This window comes from Eptatretus burgeri, chromosome 2 (genome assembly GCF_056783735.1).
Source record: "Eptatretus burgeri isolate ZD-2024b chromosome 2, Ebu_testis_v1, whole genome shotgun sequence".
NCBI lineage: Eukaryota > Metazoa > Chordata > Myxini > Myxiniformes > Myxinidae > Eptatretus > Eptatretus burgeri.
Genome location: NC_140962.1, coordinates 32,438,753 through 32,453,412, shown reverse-complemented (window position 1 = coordinate 32,453,412; position 14,660 = coordinate 32,438,753). Strand labels below are relative to the sequence as shown.

At 45.1% G+C, this 14,660-nt stretch overlaps 1 protein-coding gene across 1 annotated transcript in view; it reads right to left on the bottom strand.

Annotated features, from left to right (window-relative positions):
* LOC147031757 (catenin delta-2-like) overlaps positions 1–14,660 on the bottom strand; it is a 189,196-nt gene that overhangs the window by 124,489 nt on the left and 50,047 nt on the right. The window lies entirely within an intron of this gene.

The following is a 14,660-nucleotide window of genomic DNA, read 5'->3' as shown; positions in this document are numbered from 1 at the left end:
CCAAAAAAGTTCCATCTTGGTCTTGTCAGGCCACAAAACTTTTTGCCACATGGCTTCAGAATCTCCAGAGTGGTTTCTTTGCATACCTCAAACGGGTCTCAAGGTGGGTTTTTTGAGTAATGGATTCCTTCTCGTACAGGTCAGACTTGTGGAGTGCTTGGGATATTGTTGTCACATGCACACAATGACCAGTCTTTGCCATAGAGGCATGTAGCTCTTTCAAAGTTGCCATTGGCCTCTGATCAGTCTCTTCCTTGCTTGGTCATCCGCTTTGGAGGGACGGCCTGATCTAGGTAGGGTCTTGGTGGTACCACACACCTTCCACTTCTTAATGATTGTCTTGACTGTGCTCCAGTGGATACTCAAGGCCTTTGAAATATATTTTTATTTGCAAATATAACCTGTTACTTCGTTGGCGGGAATATTAATTATGGGGAGTAAGAAGGAGGGAAGGGAGAGATGTGGGAGAAAGGACGGAGGGTAGGGTGAGGGGAGGGAGAGGAGGGAGGAGGAGTGAGGATGGAGGGAGATTAAGGTGGGGTGGAGGAGTGAGGAAGGAGGGGAGAGCGAGGATGGGAGAGAGGAGTGGTGCAGAAAGGGAAGGCAGTGTGAGGGGAGTGCAAGGTAAGGCAGTGTGAGGCTTCAGTCTGTCCAGATATAACCACCATCTGGAATTAACCACCGTTCGGACGATGGGTATACCAAAGGGGGGGGAGAGAAAAAGAGGGGTGGAGGAGCAAGGAAGTAGGGAGATTGAGGACGGGTGGGTTGGCAAGGAAGCAGAGGGGAGTGAGGAGGGGTGAGGGATCAAGGAAGTCAGGGGGAGCAAGGAAGGGTGGGGGAGTAAGGAAGGGTGGGGGAAGCGAAGGTAACATGAAGGAAGGTGAAGGAAGTGTGAGGGGAGGGGAGGGGAAGGCAGCATGAGGGGAAGGCAAGGTAAACTAGTGTGAGGGGAGTGTCTGACTGGACATAATCACCATCTGAACACATCCAGAGATAACTACCATCCAGACATGTATGGTTATAACCACAACCTGGATATGTGCGGAGATAACCACTCGGATACGTGCGGAGATAACCACTATTCCGATACGTGCGGAGATAACCACTGTCTGGATATGTGCAGAGATAACCACCATCCGGGCATAACCAACATCCAGATACGTTCAGAGACAGAAAGAGAGACAGAGGTGTGGGAGCATCAGGTGTTGTCAAATTTATTTTGCTTTGAAACTCACAAAGTGAAACCATATCACCTTTGTAAAGCACTACACCAAAACAAGAGTGTGTCTGTCCATCTCCAAATTACTCCCTCAGTTTTGGGGCGAGCCCCGCCAAACCTTCTGTGGAACATTTTAGGGTCCCAGCCAGTGTCCTACTGTGGGTGGGTGGTTTCATAAATACCTCAATACAATTATGATTTTAAGTTTCGATCCATACGAAGCTGCTCCCAATCAAGATATAACGTCAGAATGGCGTTTCTCTTTGTTTACCTTACGAGTGTTTGTAATGTTGTATTTTGTTAGATTAATGGTGTAGTATTCATTTGTGATTGGAATGATGTTGTTTGCAATGAAAATATAGAGAGGTCGAGTTTAAAGCAGAACGAGGAAATTATGTCAGGAGTTCCACCGAATTTCATGACTCGTTGATTCGGCATTTGTAGTTTCACCAATGTTGACCCAACTAATTGGGTCTCCAGTGACTGCCCAGACCCTCCTGGACATAGCACAGGTACCTCACGAGTATAAAAGAATCAATTGCTTTAGAAACAGTCACGAGGACAAAAGAAAATGCGATTGCTCATACGCTGCTGAGGTTGAACATGAAAACCTCCGAGATACAGGATGAAACCTTGCCACCATGGCACCCGAAACTTGGCATGCAATATCCCAGGGAAAAATCACAAAACAGTTGAAAAAAAATTCCACAAACGAAAATATTCGCGAGTAAGAATCGGGCAGTGCAGAATAAGAGTCGTGCTGCTCACTGCAGGTCACGTGACCCAAAACAATGTTGCTTACATTGGAACTGATTGCTCGGCAATGGTAACAAGCGCCTCTTCTGCATCTAAATAATTATTTTATAATTTTAGCAATTATTTATTTAATTGTCATCATTGACTGAAAAATTCTCTTTTTTATTCTTTTATTTATTTAATTGAATAGTTTTATTAAATATATATATATATATATATATATATATATATATTGTTGCGGTGACGGGTACCGAGACACCAGCTTGTCACTCAGAGGGATTAATCCCCGGTTGTCCTCAGGAGAGCCAGACATGGTGCCACCACTCACAATTAACGTTGCAGTACGGTGGGTTGTTTTAAAACCACAAACGCCACCCAGTCAACCACGAGTTCCAGTGTCCTCCGTCTAATCATTCCGTGTAACTAGAGGTCATGTGGTTACCTGAGCGGGAAGGGCGCCCTCAGCAAAGCACAAATGTTTTTTATATATATATATATATATATATATATATATATATATATATATATATATATATATATATATATATATATATATATATTTTGAATACCTTGTCGAGGCTCGTATGAGAGCGAACACACAACGCACATCAAGGGGGGCATGAGACAGGAGGGAAGGGAGGGGGGAGGACAAAACAGTGGGGAACAGAGACATTTGGAGATCTGTGGAAGGGAGAGGGATGGGACGGAGAACATGGGGAATAGAAGATGGGCATTACAGGGACTTTCAGGAAGGAAAGCAGGGAATTTGAAGGAGGTGGGCTTGGGTGGATTATCGGGGATAGAAAAGATTGAGGATTTGGATGGGGGATAAGAGGTGGTGGTGAACAGCTGTTTTGAAGGCCTGGAGGGAAGAATGGGAATGAATAGAGTGAGGGAGTTTATTCCAAAGGCAGGGAAAAAGAGGAATGAAAGAGTGAAGATGAGCAGCGATTCGTGATTTTGGTAGTTTTACCAGAAGGGGGTTGTTGGCGGACCTTGAGCACCCTGCGGAAATGTGGTGGGGACAAATCGCAGAGAGAGCAGGGGGGGAGGCTGGAGAGGAGACGGTAGAAGACAGAAAGGCCACCGACCAACCTGCGGTGATTGAGTGAGAGGCCCAAAGACTCAGCCTCATTGCGGGAGATGCCAATGATCCGAAATGCCTTGGTTTCTACAGTGTGAAGCCGAGAAAGGTGGGAGGCAGGAGCACCAGCCCAGAGGGGAGAGCAGTACTCCATCAGGCTGTGAACAAAAGCTTTGTAAGTGGTCAGGAGCTCAGGTGGGCCGAGGAAGGACTTTGCACGACGGAGGATTCCCAGTTGGTGACTGGTTTTGGAGGTGAGGCTTGAAATGTGGCTTGAAATGTGGAAATGAAAGGTCATGGCAGATAGTGAGATCGAGAAGCTTGAAAGAAAGGACTTCTTCTAGAGGATTGTTGAGAAAGTGCAAGGGGGGCGGGGGGGTTCTAAACAGTCCTTTCGAAGAGACATAGTGAGAGTGTGACATTTGTCCAGATTGAAAGACATGTTCCACGTGTTGGACCAGTTTGTGATTTTTATCCAGATCAACAGTGAGCGAAGAAGCTGCTGCTTGCCGGTCTGAGGGATGACAGATGGTACGGCAGAGGGTGGAGTCATCAGCAAAGAGATATAGAGGATTTTCCAGAGAGTCGGAGAGATCATTGATGAAAACCAGAAAAAGAACAGGGCCCATAACGCTACCTTGAGGAACTCTAGCCTGAACAGGAAGGGGGGATGAAAGAACTCCAATTAGGGCCACACGGTGACTGCAACAGGAGAGGAAGTCTGCGAGCCATGAGTGGAGATGGCCTTGGATACCATAGGAAGAGAGTTTGGTGAGCAGGTGCCAGACTGTGTCAAAAGCAGGTGATATGTCCAGGGATATGGCTCGGATTTCCTGTCTGGCATTGAGGGCTTCCATCCATTGTTGGGAGAGCAGAAGCAGGATATCCAGGGTAGAGTGACCTGGTCTGAAACCAAATTGATCAGAAATCAAGCCATTGGAGAAGAGGAAGGATTTAATGTCTGAAGCGATGATGGATTCCATAACCTTGCTGATGATTGGGAGAAGGCTGATTGGTCTGTAGTTGCAGGTGTTGTGATAATGAAGTGCTGTACTGTGATTGGCGGCAACGGAGATTGGGCGGATGTGGCAGCACTGTGTATGGGGGTCGGTGGCTGGTGATGACTCGGTGGCTGGTGATGACTCGTATGCCGCGTGCTCCGTGGAGGGTCGTGCTGGAACAGTAATGGTATGTAGTATACTGTATTAGGAATGTAATTGGGATTAGAGTATGGAGTTTGCCTTCAGTATTATGTGTACAAGTTATTGTATTTTGTTATTCTTACCCTATGTATATTTATGTTGTTGTAGATATGCGTATGGGTTTTGTGAGAATAAAGCCGATCGAAAAGGTCCATTGTTGATTACTACAACAATAATTTATTCTCACAAAACTTACCTGGTTGGATTGGACCAGAAGAGCGCCGAGGCCTACACTGGAATGGAGCGTTTGCTGAGACCAGAGAGGCTGGATTCGGATCCCAGTTCACCCATGGCGGCACAAGAATGGAAACACTGGTTGAAGACGTTCGAAAACTTCCTGGGAGCTCTACCACAGGATAATCTGGATAAGATGAGTCTGCTTACAAATTTTGTCTCACCAAGACTATACGAAACTATATCTGAGTGTACCATTTATGATGAGGCTATCCGTACTTTACAGTCACAGTACGTAAAGCCCACTAATGAAGTGTTTGCACGCCATCGTCTTGCAACTCGCCGCCAGCAGGTCGGAGAGTCCTTAGATGAATACCTTCTGACTCTGAAAACGTTAAGTAAAGAGTGTAACTTTGGGGCTGTAACAGCAACTCAACATTGCGAAGAATCCATCAGGGATGCCTTCATTAGCGGCCTGCAGTCACCACTGATCAGACAACGTTTATTAGAGAATAAGACTTTAGATTTAGCTGCCATGTTTGATCAGGCGAGATCTCTAGATTCAGCCCAAAGAAATTCAGAATCTTATTGTGTTATTCAACCCTCCCGTTCATTGGGTGCTGCCTCATCCAATCAGAATACCGGTGAAGTGGAACCCACAACTGTAATGGCTGCTACGGGGGTTAAATGTTTCTTTTGTGGTTTTTTAAAACACCCACGTGTAAAATGTCCGACACGAGAGGCTGTGTGTCATAAGTGCCAGAAAAAGGGTCATTTTGCTAAGGTGTGCCGTAGTACTTCATCAGTAGCTACTGGTGCTTGTGCAACTTCCTCTGATCAGGCAACGCTAGCGGCTGTGTCTTCTGCCGCTGCCCCAGGGGTGTTATCAAAGGCGGTTGTGAGGGTCACGCTCAATGGAGTGGAATTGGATGGCCTTATGGATAGTGGTAGTTCAGAAAGTTTTATCCATCCCAGAACATCAGGGTTCTGTCGAGTCAATATCAAAGTAAACGGTCGGTGCTACCAAGATGTGCGTCTGTCCATACTCCCTCAGCTGTGTTCAGATATAGTTTTGGGCCAGGATTTTCAGGGACTGCATGATAGTGTTACACTGACATATGGAGGTAGTTTGCCTCCTCTTGTTATCTGTGGACTCAGTACACTATGTGTTGACCCTCCAGAACTGTTTGCCAACTTGACAGCTGATTGTTATCCTGTTGCTGCTCGATCACGCCGGTACTCTCCCGATGATCGTAAATTCATTGAAAAGGAAATTCAAAGGATGTTGAAGGAAGGTATTATAGAGCCCAGTAACTCCTCTTGGCGTGCACAGGTTGTTGTCGTTAAGAACGAAACTCACAAGAAACGCTTAGCCGTGGACTATTCAGAAACTATCAACAAATTTACACTTCTTGACGGGTATCCTCTGCCTCGTATAGATGACACTGTTAACAAGATTGCTCAATACCGTGTTTTTAGTACGATTGACCTCCGTAGTGCGTATCATCAAATCCCCATCAGAAATGAAAATAAGCCATACACCGCGTTTGAGGCCTGTGGACGCCTTTATCAGTTTGCTCGGGTTCCCTTTGGCGTCACCAACGGAGTGGCTTGCTTCCAACGTATCGTGGATTCATTCATCCAAGAAGAAGAACTGGTTGGAACATTTGCTTACTTAGACAACATTACTATTTGCGGCATGACTCAGGAAGAGCATGATGCTAATCTCACGAAATTTCTTGAGGCTGCGAAGAGAAAGAATATAACTTACAATGAAGACAAATGCATCTTTTCAACTAACAGGCTCAGTATTCTCGGATATGTGGTGGAAGGAGGGGAAATGCGCCCGGATCCGGAACGACTCCGACCCTTGCAGGACTTGCCTGTGCCTCGGGACATGAAATCGCTCCGACGCATCCTTGGCTTCTTTGCCTATTATTCACAGTGGATATATGACTACTCAAGCAAGATCCGCCCACTGTGTGCCACTACTACATTTCCCATGACAAGGGAAGCAGAAGCGGCTTTCCATCTTCTTAAGCAAGACATTGAAGGTTCAGTGGTGAGGGCGATTGACGAATCCATACCCTTCGAAGTTGAGACCGATGCTTCGGATGTAGCAATTGCTGCAGTCCTCACCCAGGCAGGACGTCCGGTAGCCTTCTTTTCCCGAACCCTTCAGGGACCCGAATGTCGTCATGCTTCTATTGAGAAGGAGGCCCAGGCTATTATTGAAACAGTTCGCCACTGGAGACAGTATTTGATAGGCAGACATTTTACTATAAAGACAGATCAACGATCAGTGAGCTATATGTTTGATAAGCAGCATAAAAATAAGATAAAGAATGATAAGTTCATGCGTTGGAGGATGGATTTATCTTGCTATGATTTTGACATTGTGTATCGTCCTGGTCGAGAAAACATTCCCTCTGATACATTCTCCAGGTCTTATTGTGGGATGGCATGCCACGATCGACATTCACTGTTTAACCTCCACGAAGCCTTGTGCCACCCAGGGGTTACCCGCTTATACCATTTTGTGAAATCTAAGAATATGCCATATTCTGTGGAGGATGTCCGGCAAGTTGTTGGATCTTGTAGAATATGCGCAGAATGCAAGCCCAAGTTTCACCAACCAGATAAGACTCGACTCATAAAAGCTACTCAGCCATTTGAGCGTCTCAATATAGATTTCAAGGGGCCTCTTCCGAGTACAGATAAGAACCAGTATTTTCTTAACATTGTGGACGAATATTCACGGTTTCCTTTTGTATTTCCTTGTGCCGACATGACCACTTCCACGGTTATCAAGTGCCTCTGTCAGCTGTTCGCTATTTTCGGAATGCCGGCTTACATTCATTCGGACCGGGGACCCTCCTTCATGAGCAAGGAATTACAAGACTTCCTTGCCAGTAGGGGGATCGCTGGTAGCAGAACTACTAGCTATAATCCTCAAGGGAATGGCCAAGTGGAGAGGTTCAATGGTACCATTTGGAAGGCAATCACAACGGCTCTAAAATCCCGTAATCTACCCATCAAATGCTGGCAGACTGTTCTGCCTGATGCTCTCCACTCAATTCGTTCACTGTTGTCCACAGCAACCAATGCTACCCCTCATGAAAGACTTCTGAACTATTCTTGTCGTTCTTCCTCGGGAGCCTCGGTGCCTACTTGGCTCTGCAATCCTGGGCCAGTCCTGCTGAAGCGTCACGTACGCACGAATAAAACTGATCCCCTTGTGGATGAAGTCGACCTCCTCCAAGCAGGACCCCACTATGCCCATATTCGCTACCCGGATGGCAGGGAAACTACGGTCTCTGTTAGACACTTAGCCCCAATTGGAACCCCATCCAAGAGTGAACCCCAAATTCTACCTCAGGCTTCTGAAGAAAATGTAATTCCCCAGAGTAGTCCCCAAGACGCACCCTGCTCAGAGGGGGGTGATCTCGTTCCTGATATGGTTCCTGCAACTCCACAGCAATCAGATGCTGTGGATAACCCTCCAGTGCCAAGAAGATCCGGTCGCACCATTCGTCCTCCTATTAGACTAGATTTATAGAGATATATTTCTCGGAAGGGGGTGAATGTTGTGATAATGAAGTGCCGTACTGTGATTGGCGGCAACGGAGATTGGGCGGATGTGGCAGCACTGTATATGGGGGTCGGTGGCTGGTGATGACTCGGTGGCTGGTGATGACTCGTATGCCGCGTGCTCCGTGGAGGGTCGTGCTGGAACAGTAATGGTATGTAGTATACTGTATTAGGAATGTAATTGGGATTAGAGTATGGAGTTTGCCTTCAGTATTATGTGTACAAGTTATTGTATTTTGTTATTCTTACCCTATGTATATTTATGTTGTTGTAGATATGCGTATGGGTTTTGTGAGAATAAAGCCGATCGAAAAGGTTTATTGTTGATTACTGCAACAGCAGGGATCTGTTTTTGCACCTTTTTTGTGCAGGGCACTGATGTTTGCTGATTTCCAAGTAGATGGCAGATTATGTCTGGTTTGTCAGTGGCAACCTGTATGGAAAGATCTGAAAGGTTTGAGTGAAGGCCCTGGACATTTGAGGTCCATACTTTTAATGAAGAGGTCGGGGAGGAGGCTTTGGGTGCAGGGAGTGGGGGGGGAAGGGGAGGGTAGGACAAGGGACGAGGGGGGAGGTAAGGAGTGTTGTTGAAAGAGTGTGGGGGTTGCAGAATAGCAGGGGAGGGGGCCGAATGAGGAGGAGAAAAGGCTCTGTGGTGCTGGGGGAGAGGGGGAACAAGAGAGGGGGAAGGAGGCAGTTGAGGATCTGAGGAGGTGGAGTGAAGAGATGGAGGTGAGAGGGCAGTGGAAGGAGGCAGCTTTGTGGATGGGAGGGATGAGTGAGGGGGATGAATGGTGGGAGAAAGGTGAGGGGGGGTTGAGAGAGGTGAGAAAGAAGCTTGGAGGTAAAAGAGTGGGATGGTTGCTTTGAGAGTGAGGGGTGAGAGGAGTGAGTTGGCACTGAAGTTGGAAAAAAGACTGGTTGATGGAAAGCGAACATTCATAGCAAACTGGGGTTTTTTTTAAGTTTTAGGTCAGTTATGCGATTAAACACATTTCTTGAGGGATGCAATAAAAGGTGAATTCAGAGAATGGAGAGAAGAAACGCTGCAACAGTTGTATTTTTTTAGGCAAGGTATGAAGGAAAGGTCGAATTGAGAGCAGTCTGTTTAAATAGCAGAAGAGTAGTGCATTCTGATACAGTAAAGAGTACCACACGTGTGAAAGAGGAAGTTGAAGCATTATAAGAGATCGTTTTTGTTATTATTATTATTAATGTTTGAGAGTGTAACAGATTAGGCCATGGAAGTGTTGTAGAAAAAAATCGAGGAAAAAAAGAGCAGGAGGAAGAAGAAGAAGAAGAATCGGAGAACGGTAGCATTTTTTTAAATTTAAGATAAGAAAGTGATTAGATGGGAGGGATGGGGGGACGTTAAGAAAGTGGGAAAGAGAAATTGAAGATAATGGGGAGAAAAAACAAATAAACACGATCGTACACCGAGGGGAACAAAGGGTAGGCCTCAAGCCTCAAGGATAGGCCTCAAGCACCCAGTAAGACAAGTTCGACAAAATCTCACAAAATAGCACGATTTTTGAAACAAAACCGAACTGGGAACACACAATAACATGTAGGTGAGAAAATAAACAGTTAAAATGGGACAGATAACGACAGGAAACTTAACTTTGAGATGGTCAGCAGGGAGCCCCCAAGGAGACCTGCCGACGCTCCAAACTCAGCACCGGAGAATGTTATCTTGATTAGATTTTAATTATGGCGGCCGAGCGTTTTAACAGCTGGTGCGTGCCGACTATTATTGGTCAAATCTGTGGTAATTACCTCCCAGTCTATCTCGGTTCGGACAATGCGAGACCAATAGAAGGAAAGGACAAACAAGGACAGGTTGGAAATCGACCAATAATTTATTAATAATAAAATTAATAAATAAAAATAACTTTTTATTTGCTGAAGTAAATAAAGAATTTCATAGCAAAATCAATCAAAATGCCAGGAAAGAGACAAAGAGCAAATGCTTATCGGGGGTTGGACTTACAGCTAAAAACAGACAAGGGTACCCAGGAGATCATTCAGGAGGAGGGGAGGGGGAGAATCGTCTCGCTCACCAGAAAGTCATCTGTGAAGCGAAAAACGTCCTGAAAATGCGTGTGTGCGTGTCACTTCCGTCGCCAGCACCCAGCTTTGCCGTGCACCCTCTCGTGGGGCAGCCTTGAACTCCAGTCAACGTCTGGAGGGCACCGAGATCGTCCATCACGGGTTTCGAACCTGGTGTTATTGGTGATCGACCCGTGCCTCACTTGTTGGCGGCACTGCTCATACCCACACGCGCACCACACGCTCACTTGCTGAAGCACTCAGAAGGGCAAATTGTCTCGTCGGTGCTGGTCAGACACCCGCTTCTTGGTCGCTTCTCTCGCCCTTTGTAGTAGAGTCAATATACGGTTGAACCCCCAAAAAATTGCAACAAAACGTTTTATTGTTTTAAATGCTTTAACAGGTCATGGTGAATTCCAGAAAAAAAAGTCTCGGGTAATCTGACCCCGGTAAAGGGGTTAATTTGCATAATTTCAACATGGCCGCCAATGAAAATTTCAATGTACTCCAAACTTTTTTATGGTTGATTTTAGACCCTATAAATGGATTGGCAGCAGATAGGAACTTGGGGTTTCTGAATCAAATAAACATAGTTCCATCCGCCTATGACGTAACTATGACGTATAATCGTATATGACGTCATAGTTAAAAGATAAATGAGTATGCCATAGAAAATCTGTTGTTTTATAATATGTAATGACATGTGATGCTATCATTTAACTCCTTGAACTAGTTAAGCTGTCCCTTTCCTGTAATTACATAGATGGGGCATCATCAATCCAAAAGAAATCTGTATGTATGCCACACAGCCTGATCATAAGCCACGCGCATTGTCGCCCTTGATAATCTCAGCATTGTCATTGCCATCATTCTCATTCTCATCCCCCAACATTTGATTGAAAGGGTTGCTACATGACTGCACTTGGCACTGTCCACAAGCTGATGTGTATGGTAGACCGTAAGTTCTGCATGTGCAACGTTGAGTACTGCACCCGGTAGTGCAGTTGCAGTGAACTACCTTAAGCAAAGAGTCTGGTGCGGCATTCATTTCATTCATTACTGGGATGAACTGATTCTCCTCTGTTTTCCACCCCCAGTCTGTTGCTTCGAAATTTTCCTCTTCTCCCATCCATGTCATGATCTGGAAATACGTGCGGAGTGAATGGTACTTCGTAGCCGCTTCAGTTGGTGGCAGACGCTCTGGGGTAACAAACGACACAGCCGATACCACTTTCTTTGTCAAGATGCTGTGGCGCAACGAAGTGAGAGTATCTGTTCCCTTTCCACCAAACACCTGGACCATTGCCTTGTACCCAATCTCTACAATTGCATCTGTGCTTTGACCTGGTGTAGCAAATGCTTGGGCACATGACCTTAACCCAGCATCACCTTTCATGACTTTCTGGAAGAGAGATTTCTTGCCAACCCCAAATATGTGCGAAGTCGTATCATATCCAGTAAAGGTATGTACGAACAGCATCATGGTAGATGCCTGGGATCCCAAGAGGCTCTTCAGTCTGTTTATGTGATACACTCTGCTTTGGTCCTGCGTCTTGTCAGATCGGAAGTACAAGTCCCGGTTGCCACCTTCAGCAAAATGGTGAAGCAGCAGAATAAGCAAGTCCGTATCTTCACCTATCAGTGTTGTTGACTGCAGCTGGGAAGCTCGTACTGCTGCTTGCACGATGTCGTAGTCTGCATCACCTGTTGCGTTGATCACAGTGCACCCCTTTTCCTTTAGCCTTTGGCTAATGATGTTTATCAGTTCCTGCTTGTTGGAACCATGCGATATGAACTCATCTTTTTTCCCCATGAACACGGTGTCTTCTGTGAAGTTGACTTTGGGATGATGTTTCTTTTGACGACGCTGGTGTGTGCTGTCCTTGATAGATGGTTCATCCGAATAACCGTCGAAGACAACAGTTGCTTTCCCGTAATTGCGGAGTACGAAGTCAGCATAGCCGTTAGCTATAGATCTGTATGTGCTCCCTTTTGTCCACTTAACGCGATGCATCAGTGAGCCACCATCCAACACATAGTGGTCCGTCTTGGGTACATCGTCCGACTTATCCTTGCTTGACAAATCTTTTGCATATTCATCTATTGCTCTCGCAAGTTGTGGCTTGTCCGCTTTCCTGAATATGTGCTTCGCCTCAAAGAGAGCTGGGGGAAATGGAGACAATTCATATTCAAAAACGTCCTCCAATGAGAGGTTCCCTGCCCGAGAAATGACAAGTAGCCTCTGAAACAGAAGAGCAGGGTCTATAGTTCGGTCGCCAGTAACCTGGACAGCAGATGAATCTCCCAGAGTTTTCGCTTTGTCCTTCCTTTTGCATGTGTAGGTGAAAATTGGTTGTCCAGTCAGCTTTTCAGCAACTTTTTTCCCCACTACCTACAAGTTGTCGGCATTCACTTCATCCTTGGCTACAGCACCAGTGACATTTCTCAAGGCTGGATCATCAGAGAATGGATTGCATGACTGAGGTTTTTCTTGGATTTTTGCTAGATTTGACTGGTCCCTCTCCATCCTGGACTTGGTGTCCTCCTTGTGCTGTTCACTCGACGTGTAAGTGCAATCATTGAATTCTTGCATGGCTACATTATATTCTGAACATACGGGGGACGACAGTGTCCACAGGGCACGTTGCTCCTCCGTCATGCCACTGCCCCTGGTCAAACCACCAGTCGACTTGAGTGATCGCATAAGTGTCTGCTCGATAACAAGATCGGATCCAAGTCCAGCCCAGAACTGATCACTCTGGCGAACCACATGGAAAGAAAGGGGGTTGGCTTTCGGTTTTCGCTATGACGTCATAAACGTCATAGTTACATCATAAACGTCATAGTATGTCATAGGCAGGAGAAACTGTTCATTTGATTCAGAAACCCCATTTTCCTATATGTTGCTAATACATTTATATGGTCTAAAATCAACCATAAAAAAAGTTTGTAGTACATGGAAATTTTCACTGGTGGCCATCTTGAAAATATGCAAATTAACCCCTTTATCGGGGTCAGATGACCCGAGACTTTCTTTCTGGCACGCAGCATGACCTATTAAAATATTTAAAACAATAAAACGTTTTGTTGCAATTTTTGGGGGGTTAGGTGATACGGATCATATTTTGACTCTACTATTGCTTTTTCCTCTCTCCTTTCGCTTTTCCTCTCCTCACTTTTTCTCCTCGGACTTTTTTTCTTCAGACTTTTTTTCTTCAGACTTTTTCTCTTCAGACTTTTTCTCTTCAGACTTTTTCTCCTCAGAAAATATCTCTTTCTCTTCAGAACGTCTTTCTCCTCTCAGAAAGTCTCTCTTTTGCTTTTTCCTCACTTTTTTATATCTCAGAACGTTTCTCCTCACAGAACGAACCTCACGCTTTCTCTCGCTCGTTTTTATATCCCCGACCGTCTCCGTGGGGTGCCGTCCCTCGCAAGCTCACCCCGCCCCACTGGGGCACGGTTACCATGACGACCCGTGCACTCTCAAAAAAGGTGGGCGTCGGAGCTCGCGAAAGAATCTTGCTGAGGAAAAACGAGGGCGGGCTTCAGAGCTCGTGAAAGAAATGTGTGTGAACGTGTCTGTCGTAAAGAAAAAAGCTTCCCATAAGATAAGGGATCTATCCTTTCCCCTTCTCAACGCATCACATTTAAGATCCCATTAGACATGGGGATGGGGCTAATCTGAACATGCATTTAAGGAAATAACTGTCTGAGGACCTGGATGTGTGGATGCATTCATCAGACCGGATTCTGAAATCCGTGACAATATTTAGGTTTTATTAATTATTTTATTGAATTATTTCAATTTGCCTTAGAACTCACAGTTTACTACTTTTGCCTCACATTTTATAAATTTTGCTCATAACAGGTGCCTCTTATGTCTCTTATTTTCTAACTTTTGTCATATTTACATTAAAATTACTCTAGTTGTAAACTTTTCAATAAAGATTTCATCCTAATCACTAATTCTTGATTTATTTGAGTTATTTAGCTGTTTTCAGAATGCAAGTCTGTCAATGTTTAGCAGGGGTGAGAAGTGAAAAGGGAAAGGGGGTGGGGGGGGGTGATGTAAGGGGCGGGATTAAACATTTGGGAGAAAACAGTCGGGCTTTCAAAACAGTCGAATGAGACTGGACTTTATAAATTAGAAATTAATAAATTGGAAGTGATTACGATGTCTATGTGTCTGATTGATGATGTGCATAAGTACATGTTTTGATATTATTAAATACTGCTAATTACTAAGTAATTATAGTAATTAGAAAACTTGAAATTACTCATGATAACACAATTTAAATATTGCATATTTAATTATGCTTGCAGAGTACCCGCCCGACAGGCGATCTTGTTCCAAGCACGAAACACGTTCTTCTGACGAATACCTTTATTTGAGCAGTGTGAAAGCAACTGACAGCTCTATGTAGGCAAAAAAAACCAAAAAAAAACACCTGGGTTACATGCATGAAGCAAAAACAGACCTAATACTTATAATTCAAAACACCTCACTGCACTGGAAAATGTGGGGAAAGGAATACTGCACTGTAAATGGTGGACTTGTAATACCCTCTCTAACCTGGAGGCG